Here is a 10,733-nt window from a genome sequence, read left to right as displayed (position 1 = left end):
CCTGAGTTTCTGTGGCATCCCAACAGCTGAGAAGGTGTTTCAATTTTCATGGCAAACAAGCCTCAAATTTGAATGTTTTTAAATAGTGTTCAGGATATATTTATGTTTGTTCCCTAGAAAACTGAAAGACTGAAGATGCAAGGTCACCTGAGCCAGCAAATCCTAGTAAATATTTGAAATTTCAGAAAGTGTTGAAAATGTCCCAGAATTTCTTTCAAGTTAGGATGAGATTTTCCAGCATTTTGCAAAGTATAATGGCTCTTTTCTACATGGTAGCACTGACACTGAACTATAAAAACAATGTGAAACATTAATAATTTGAAATTTTCTTAATGGAAATATCTAATAAGAAACTTTAATCATTGATGACATCGCTCTTTTTATAATTGAGCAGGGATCTCCATTCTAGGGCACTAAGAACAGAGGAAAAATAAAATTTAGGTATTATAAAGCCCTAGAATATGTAGTTTCAGTAATGGAATGTCAACAGATATAAATGGTTTTAATGAACAAATTTTTTTCTAAGCAATAGAAATGTTCGTAGCGTGGCTACCGGTTGATTTGTGCTGTATCAGTCATGTGTGTCCAACCACAACAACTGCCATTTGCTGCATTTGTGTCCTGCGGCCTCCCCCTCCACTTTCCCCTGACCACGAGTAACACCACGAGCTGTGGCTCCCTTTAGCGCTTCCCCAGGGAACGCAGCTGGGTACTTAGCTAGGACGCGACACAGGATTCACACAGACCTGAAGACAAGCTGCCTGTTGGCTATCAGTCCTGCTGCATTCACTCTGCAGTCTCAGCTGCACCCAGGAACACTTTGGACCACCCTCTTTCCCTATCGAGTCACCAGTTTTTCTGAAGCTTGTAAAAACTTGAAGCTTTTCAGACACCACCCCACTGTCAAATTCTATTGAAATCAGCCAACATTTTCTGAGATACAGGCTGGCACAGACATTGCAGATGTGTTTCTATCGGAAACAAGATTGAAACACACTTGATAATGAACATAAATGTATCTGTTTTTTCTGGAGGTAAGTGGTTGTCCTGCTTTTCTGCTCCCAGATTCCTAAACTTTGCCCCTTTATGTCTGGATAATATAAGAGGTCTTACATTGGGCACAATCACAATAGCTGATAGAAGAACACTACATCCACAGATTTGTTAAATTCCACCATCATCTGTATTTCTTTCCTCTACTTCAGTAGCATAAAAACATTATTCACTACATGGATATAACAACAGACATTTTAAATGCTATCAGACTGCAAAAGCAGTATGTTATGGACTCCTGGAATACTGGGCAACAGGTTAAGCAATATCCTGTATGAGCTCTCAATTTTGATTAAATAGCATTGTTTGCACATGGAAATGCTTAGGTATAATATTATTTCCTCACAAAATGCCTGTAGACTCAGAAAGGCAAAACCACACTGAATGTAAGAGTTAGGTATACACGCAAATGACAGAGCACATGCAAAAGATTGTGTGCTGTAACTCACGTATTGCATACAGAGTATATATGCATATTCATGTACGAACTGAATATCTTACGAAATTCAGTGTAAGATAACGAAAATACAGACTTACAGATGACCATTTAGGCTTCTCACTCTAATTTGTGTTACTCACTGTAAAGCAAAAACAGTCTGAAATGGCCAAACCTGTCTTCAACAGATACATCTTTTTTAACTAGATACATGAATGTTGCACGTTGTCTAAAAACTTTCATGTCATAAACCACTTCAGAAATAATGATGGATTTATAATTCTCTCTCAACCGTGCAGACAAGTGCTACTCTAATCCAGACCACTGGGATCAGGCAGGTTACACAATACACCCTCACTCAGGACTGTTTACATCCACGTAAGCATCAGCACTGAAAATCACTAGCAAGGCATAAAGCATTTGGGAATGAGTATATTTACTATTGTTCACATTTAAAATCTCCTTTCAAACATTTTGTAACTTTCTGAAGTTTTATTAAGGAGCATTTATTGGTTATTAAATCACTCCCCATCCTGTTGCTCTGCAGGACAACACTGCATGCTCTTAAAGGCTTGGGTGGCCCAGCAGAGCCTGTGGCTGCTCTCGGACTTCACTTGCTAGATATATTTACCTTACTTCTACCATTTCATATGGAATTATTTGTCGGTTTCAGTGCTATTTCTTCTTCTGAGCCAGCGCTTTCATTTAATTTAATTTTTATGTTTTAGATTCATTTTGCCTCTTCAAGGGACAAAGAAATTGAGGAACTAACTCCAAATGTAACTGCATATGGCTTCCATCTCTTTATGACAACCCTTTAGATTAGCAGGCACATTCTGAAAAGCACAATGATAGATTCCTTTGTATAGTGGTCTCTTTTCAGATCCCACAATTAAGCACAAAAAAAAAAAAAATTTAACTAATATGGAATTCCAGCTTAGATGGTCACAAATTAACCAGAGAAGGGTGTATGTTGGTTTAAACAAATTACTCACATTTTCCATTTTTGGTCTATAGCATAAGAAATTAGATATTTAATTTTAAATGCAAAACTTTGTACAGCGTGCAAATCATGTCTGTGTGTCAAAGTAAAATAACAAACCTAATGAGGAATGTTAAAAAAGCAAGACCCATTAGTTTAAAGATACATGGAAGCAGCCAAAGATGACAAACATGCATAAAATTCAAAACATGATGGAAAAGGGAACAGGCACTGAACCACATAAATCAGTGTTTTGAATTCTATTTCTCTGTGGGTATAATTGTACCTTAGTTTCTTATAATGATTTATTGAGGTAAATAGTCTGTATGGTTTAACAGCTACAGCTTCAAAGTGTCAGGCACAGACTCTCCTTTATTCATGAGGCAGCTGAGTATTGGGATGTGAATTAGCTTCTGTATTCTGGGACTTGGCAAAGTTTGTTTTTAAGGTCCTTATAAAGGATTCATGTTGATGCAGCTATTCAAATGTGAAAAACACTGTGCTGTAATGGATGAAATAGAAAAGCTTTACAGTAATTCTGGAGGCAAAAAAGTAAAAACATTGAAATAAACCATTCAGAATTACCTTCAGCGAAAGAAAGGAGTGCCCCAGAGTTAATTCTAATACATTATATCATTTTGAGGAACACAGAAAAAAACTAATTTCTTGATGAAGTACAAAAGTGTGATGGGATTCCAGAATTTACTTTCAAGTTAAAATAAAATAAAGTACAAAAAAGAAATGGTAGAAGTTTAAGCTGTGATATCCACATTTTGGGTTGATTGCCAAACCACACGTTCTATTGCTCTCAGACCAGGATAAACCAACCATTAACTAATCAAAAGAATCATTATCCATGAAAGCTATGATGGCATTTTAACAGTTCTTAATCTATTAATAAGAAAGAATAATTTGCAAAATATATTCCCTCTTCTGTTTATATTCATAGGGCCATTCTTAGCAGAAATTATATGTAGGCTCCCGTGGTGTAGAAACCCTATGAAAGCCATGAAAATTCACTAAGCTTCCTTACGTACTGTGCCAAGATATTCAGCAGGAACTTTGGACGTTGCCAAGAAACACGTGTGCCTCAGATACAGAAGCTCTGCATGTACCGGTATTTCAACATTCCTGGAGAGAAATGTGACCCCTTGATGCATACACTGGTTTGCTGGCATGCTTGCATTCCTCCCCATCTGTCAGAGTGGCATTCTGCCTTCTCACAAGGTGGGATGCCAGCTTTGGAGCACAGGTGCCAACCAAATATAGGTTCAGGCTAATACTCTGCAAAATGTGGCAAATGACATTTCACCTGCAAGAAGATCGTCCTAGCTCTGACCCATGCCAAATTAGGATTCCACGCTTCATTAGCAAAGGGGGTCATCAGCTGAAAATCACAGGCAGCACCAGAAATGCTGGTTTTCTGTCTCCTAGCTGAGTCTTCAGCACTGAGGTTTAATTTACAATACGCCAAATTTTCCTAACGTTGTGGACATACAGCCCTTTTGAGAAAGCTGCAGCAGACCATGGACAGAGATCTGTTGAATTCATCCCCCCAGACTCATTTCTGACAAATTCCAAGATGCTTAAAACGGGCAAACGAATTAACAGCGGGGGAAAGACATAAGTAAAGATTTGTGTTACCTCTAAGGGGGGTTGCTAACAACACAAAGAATACTACCTTTATTATGATTGTCAAAAAAGCCAAACCAAACCCACTTGTTATCAACAATCAAATTGCTCACACAATTCTAAAATTGTTAAATTATAATAAAATATTTTATTATAAAAATTGACATACGATATAAAAAGTTAAGGTAACTTTTAGTTTGAGAATTTATGTACACGTGAAAGCACACTAGTCATGAACAATCATTACACAAAAACCTTTCAACATACAGTGACAACACTGGATAATATCAAATAGTGTTTCAGTATTCTCAGAATAAAGTATATTTTGAACTCTTTCATTAATGAAAATATTCCACACTAATCTAACAAGAAAAATTAAATATTCAATCAATAAATAGAATAACCACAAAGCAGTGTTGCTTTTGCTCCCAAATTAGCGTGGACAACTTTATTTATAAATGTGCAAAACAAAACCAAAGCATTGCTAGTTTAAAAAAAAAATCTGCTTTCAGAAAACAATTCTCTCTCCTTCTTTGGTAATTTACTATGATTTCTGTAATTTATTTATCCCACTATACACCTGATATATCATCAGCTTTAGGTGATTTCGTTAAACTGGTGATCCAAAAATGAGAGTCATATGCATAACTCTGCATTATTTAGGCTATTCAGAAGGCATGCCACTACTATTCCCAAATGACAAACTCTAAGCTATAAATTCTTACTAGCACAAAATTATAACTCAATACATTGAACTCTATAATTATAATTCGATACATTAAGACGCAGAGCACCGCATCTGAGATGGAATAACCCCGCGCAACAGCACAGGCTGGGGGCCAACTGGCTAGAAAATCTACTTGCAAGAAAAAACCTGGAGGTCCCTGTGGACAACAAACTGATCAGGAGCCAGCAGTGTGCTCTGGCAGCAAAGGCGGCCAACAGCATCCTGGGCTGTTTTAACAGGAGCGTTGCTGGCAGATTGAGGGACCTGATAATTTCCCTCTTTCTGGCACTTGTGAGACTGCATCAGGAGCAATGTCTCCAGCTCTGGTCTTCCCAGCACAAGACAGATACTGAGCGGAGCAAGTCTGGCAGAGACATTGACACAACTAGGAGGCCACAGCATGATATATAAGAAGTTGAGAGAGCTGGGTTTGCACAGCCTGGGGAACAGCAGGTGGAGGGGAGAGCTTACCGCTGCCTAATAAGAGGGCGAAGGGACGATGGAACAAGGCTCCTCGCAAAGGGGTGCAGTGACACGACAAGAGGCGATGGACACAAGCTGAAATATGGGAAATTCCAATTCAATATAAAGAAAAAAAAATTACCTTGAGGGTGGGCAAACACTGGGCCATGTTGCCAAGAAACACTGTGGCATCACCATCCTTGGAGAGATTCCAACTTGACTGGAGATGGCCCTGTGCAACCTGCTGTAATTGGACCTGCATCAAGCAAGAGGTAGGACCAGATGACCCCTGGTGGTACTTTCCAATCTACATAATTCTATGTTTCTATGATACATGATGTGATTTTGTGTGATACACATACCACTTTTAACAATGCCACATACAGGAACATTTATGAGTGCCGCAATCTAGGCATTTGCTAAACTATTTAGGGACAGGATACAGCCTTACATTTGCTTTACTCAGCTTTTCATTCAAACAAAGGCTCCAGTCTTTTGTACAGAACTTACTTCTAGTAAATTAACAGCATTACACATGGCATTTATACTAACCCTCCCCACTTCAGATCCCAAATGCTCCAGAAATAATGTGTTACTTAAAATAGAAAGACACACCTGTTATGCCCCCAGAAAAACAAGGAAGGTGGCACAAAGTCAGTAGAACAGCATATTTTTCTTCCTGGCACACTGTGCCTGTATGTCACAACCACTGTTCTAACGTAAAGCACACTGTCCTGCCTCTAGGCAGGACACTACAATTCCATGACAGTCTCAGCCCTATCATAAATACCATGATATTAAGAGGATGTGATCTTTCATGCCTAAGTTAATTTCTTTAAAATTTATTATTTCAGACTATTAAAAGTATACTGATGCTTGGGCTACAAATTTCTATGCTCATAGTCAAAACGTACATAAATTGCTGCAGTACTGCACCTGCAACTTAATGTCATTTCTTATGAGAGAATTAATACCAAAACGGTAAAGGCAGCTTCAGTACAGGCAGAGGGCACAGTAGGTTCTTGACAAAGTTGCCAGAGAGTTTATAGTTTATTAATACAGTGTATAGCTTGAAAAGATCAGTACATTAATTTTAAAGTCCTGATGTAAGAAATAAGATGTTGGTATTGTACAGGTAAAAGAGGGTAATGAATTTCTCTTTTATTTTTGTGTTTATTGCAGTCACTCAAAGCCAATAGGATGTGACTGATACACAACTAATAATCCACGAGCCCAGTACACGGACAAAGCAAATATGTTCTTGTATGTCCTTTTGTAGACTAAAGATCCTCCGGTGGCTACGCAACTGGCAACATCAGCATGGCCACAGAGACATGCTGCCTAAGCTTTAAGTAACACAAGTCACCAGAACACATACAACTGGCTACAATGGACCTGATTCATCTTCCTACTGGCTCCTGTAAATAAGAAGGATAATGAATGGTCACATATTTGGAACACAATCTGTCAGGACACAAATTAATAAAAATGTTTTTGCAGGAGGAAACAACTTTCTGATGCAATGGCAGCAGACAGCATTATGATACAGCTCTATCACGGAGATGCAGATATTGTCAGAAAAGAAACTCTTCAGCAGCCTTCAAAGTTCGTTTGGACATTGGGTGCATGTGAAAAGTCTATGTGCTGCACTGACGGTGAAAGTTAAGCACAAACATTTCTTTTCAAAAGGGACTCTGACTTTGGACCTGTGCAGACGTATCAGTCTTAACACACCCACTTTTTTCACACCTTTAAAATCTTTCTCAAAGCATTTTGGATCAAGTGAAAGCCAGCAGTATAAAAATACCTGGTTATTTCTCATTCCTTTCCACTGGCCAGTTCCACAAACGTCACTGAAGTCCCTAGGGAGGAGCAGCTTCTACAATCATGCAGGGTTAGGAAGGAGAACACACACAGCCACTGCTTTTCCTGTACCAACTACATTGCCTTCAAATTTCTCTTTGCCCATAAGTAAAGATCCAAAGGGAACAGAAATAATTATATGAAGGGACAAATTCTGTATTCAGACAACTTTCAACTGACTTCAGAGACTTTGGCTTTCACAGCACCACATGACTCAAAAAAGGACAGTGTTAATTTTGTTCAACCTTTTCCAACGCAGTGTTAGTCACTGAAGTATGCTAAGGAGTGGGTTGTCCATGCCATTTTCAAATTAACCGATAACTTCAATTCTTTAAAAGAAATAGATGGATATGTTAGATTCCCTTTCCCTTAAAGTATTCCGCTTTACTACAGATGGATGAAACAGAAGATATACCAAAGGAAGGAACTACTGAGTTTTCGCTCTAAACAAACACAATTCGTTTTGATAATACTAAAGATTTTGTCTCATCATTCAGACTCGCAGTAGAATAATCAAATTTGGCAGATACTTTCTGTGAAATGTCTTGTCTTTATTGGTGCTTTTACGTGTTAGCAAGCACAAAAGAAAAAGAAGGAAAAGAAGTGAGATATATAAAGCTATATCTTCATCGCAATAAAAATGATTTTTACTCAGGTACAATATTGTAGCACTGTACCACGTACAGTGGTAAATGAAGAGGCCTAGTCAGTCTAATGTGATGTAAAATCTTAGAGGAAGCAAAGCGCTATATTTCCTTATTTTGATGCAGCTGGTTCACATCAACTCCAAGTAAGAGATAGATGATTGGCCTTGACTGGCTACACTGATATAAAAACTATCTGGGTCCTGTCTCCACTAGGACCATACCTGGAGAAAGGTGTCCTCACATGCCTTTTATGGTGTTAAAAAATGGGGATTTTTTTAAAAATCTTTGTATTGAGGACAAAGCCTAATACTGGAAGCCTGCACAGTGCTATGTTCAAGGACATCATTTCTCCATTCTTTGTTTTCTTCATTTGCTAAGCTGAGGCAACAATTCCTTTTTCTGTGGTATTGAATAATGGGCTGTTCTGCTAGCCCAGAAATAAAAGTAAGTGAAGGTAGTCTTTGTGTTGATGTGCTGCCTGTCTTGTTTACGATTGAAACTATTTTGTTTTTAGAAGGGAAGTGTTCTAAGAAAAGCTTTTATAACAGGTTCAGAAATATAAAAGCCATTTCAGGATAAGGACATCTCTATCCTTTATTTTGTTAGTCCTTGAAAGGGCTTTTTAAATGTTAACAGCTATGACTGCCTTCCCTCAACTGATGGTCCCTTCTCAGCAATCCTTCTGTTGGCATCTCTTTGTTTGCTCTTAGCTTGTCTCTCCTTCTTCCTAACCCCTTAAAACAGAACTTAGGAAGAGCTTGGAATCGAACTTTTGGCAGACATTGGGCCACTAAACTACACTGAGTAAGTATGTTGAGTAAGTCAGATTTCAATTAAAAAATTTTTTTCCCCACCTCCAGTGATACACAGAATATTTTCCACTCTTCTCTGTGGCAAACTCTATATATTGCCGTGACAACTACTAAGCAAAGCTCGTCAGAAAACAGGAAGCATTTTCAGCTTAAATTATACTGAAAGAGATGAAATGGTTTTGAAATCCTAGGGTAATGTCCTGTTTCCATTTTAAAAGAAATAAAGCTTTCTGCCTAAAACAAATTTAATTTAAACTGTGCACTTAAAGTAGGTGCGTGTGTACATACGTACTTTTTTCTTCTTAAGCTAAAAAAAATCAGTAGTTCCCTTGTTAAGCTTTCCTACAGACAGATACTGGCAGCTTTCCCTGTCTCACGGTGACAGCTACTTTGAGTATCAGAAGTTCATTAGTAACAATTAAAAATTCTACAGCACTTGAGAGGGGGTTGCTCCTGGTTTATACGCCAATGTCAGTTAGCATATTATAAATTACAGCAGTCCAATTACGCTATAGCTAATATTTAGCACTTATACATTGCTTTGAACGCACACTGTGCAGCCCTTAATTAATTCTTAATGCTGGCATGTAGATATATTATCCTAATTTTACAGATAAAGCAGAAAGGTGAGATAATCTGCCAAAGGCTACTTAGTCTGTGGCGGAGCCAGGACTCTAACGGGGGAAGATTCAACTCTGAACCCACGGCTTCCAAGGCTGTCCAATATCTTGGGCACCCCGTGATAGTTTTATTACTGCAGCTTAGCTGCTCACCACACGGCAAAGACATCCTTATCACATTATGCAACGAAAAAATTCTTGTGGCTGTCAGACCCGGTTCTACTTTAATCTATCCTACCTCTACACAGAGAGCTCCAAAACAAACAAATAAAAAAATACTAAAAAAAAAATTAAACCCCCCACCATTCTTGAAGATTCTACATCAGGTTCTTCAAACATGCAACCGCTTCTGCGAGGTCTAGTTAAGCCTCAGCTTTCCCACACCTGTCTTTCCTAAGCTGTTGTCTGTCTGAAAGTTTTCACAATACGGATTGCCGAGGCTCAAAACTTGGAATTGGACGGGGGTGGAAAACCTTCATTAACGTAGTTTTTCTGGTATTTCCTGTAATAGAGCTGGTGTTCACCTACCCACCCCCCCCCTAAAGATGGTTCCCACCCACAGACTGGAGCTCACTACAGGAGCAGAAATACACACAAAAGTCTAAGACAGAGGATAATTGTATATGACAGCAAATAATTTTGTTATTTGTCATTTCACCTCATCTCACTCTCACCCTATTGTCTACCTCTGTTCATTTCCAAGGAGAGACCCCAACGTTCCCCCCTCCTGTGCTTTAGCTCTACTGACAGACAGTCGTTTAGTTGAGGTTTGATTTCTGCATCGTAGCCAGTTTCTGCTTCATGGAAAAATCCCACCTCCTGGGAACTGAATGTTCATTTCAGGATAGTCTCTTCAGAGGGACTACGCCAAAGAAATGTGGAAAACTCACACAAATAAATACTGCTCAGCATCCTTACCTACTGTTTTGTTTATATTCTATAACAGTCTTACAGATTGGAGAAGACAGGTTTCCTCTTAGAAACCCAATGTGCCTTTTTGTCCTGTGAATCATTATATTTCTCTGTCTTTCAAAAGAATGCAGCAAACACAACACTGAATCCTAGCATGACAGGACTCCTTTCTTAGAATGACTTTACCGGGGTTACTGGAACTACATAAAGCTCACGAATTGCACATCCTCAGAATTATCTGTATTATCACCATAAAGATAACTGAAACCTGTATGTAACCAGCGTGCTACAGACAGAATCCACATTTTTGTTAGCAGTCAGATCACTCCATTTTTAAGTTACCCCATGAGTAGATGGATGCCATTTAATGCCAGGGATGTATTTGTTTATTAAGGTACCCCTTTTCTGCAAAACCAGAGTATTTTTATCTCAAGTGAGCAATAAACTAGGGAAAAAGAAATTTTGTAAAAGCCTCTCACTAAAATATCATCAGTACACAATTATTCAAAACGTAAACAGAAACAAAATTACCAAGCCATTAGTCACCCATAAACATTAGTGCATTTCAGTTGTCCTGAAAAAGACCT

This window comes from Leptosomus discolor, chromosome 12, assembly GCF_034619465.1.
Source record: "Leptosomus discolor isolate bLepDis1 chromosome 12, bLepDis1.hap2, whole genome shotgun sequence".
NCBI classification, from domain to species: domain Eukaryota; kingdom Metazoa; phylum Chordata; class Aves; order Leptosomiformes; family Leptosomidae; genus Leptosomus; species Leptosomus discolor.
Note: the sequence above shows the minus strand (reverse complement) of the source record.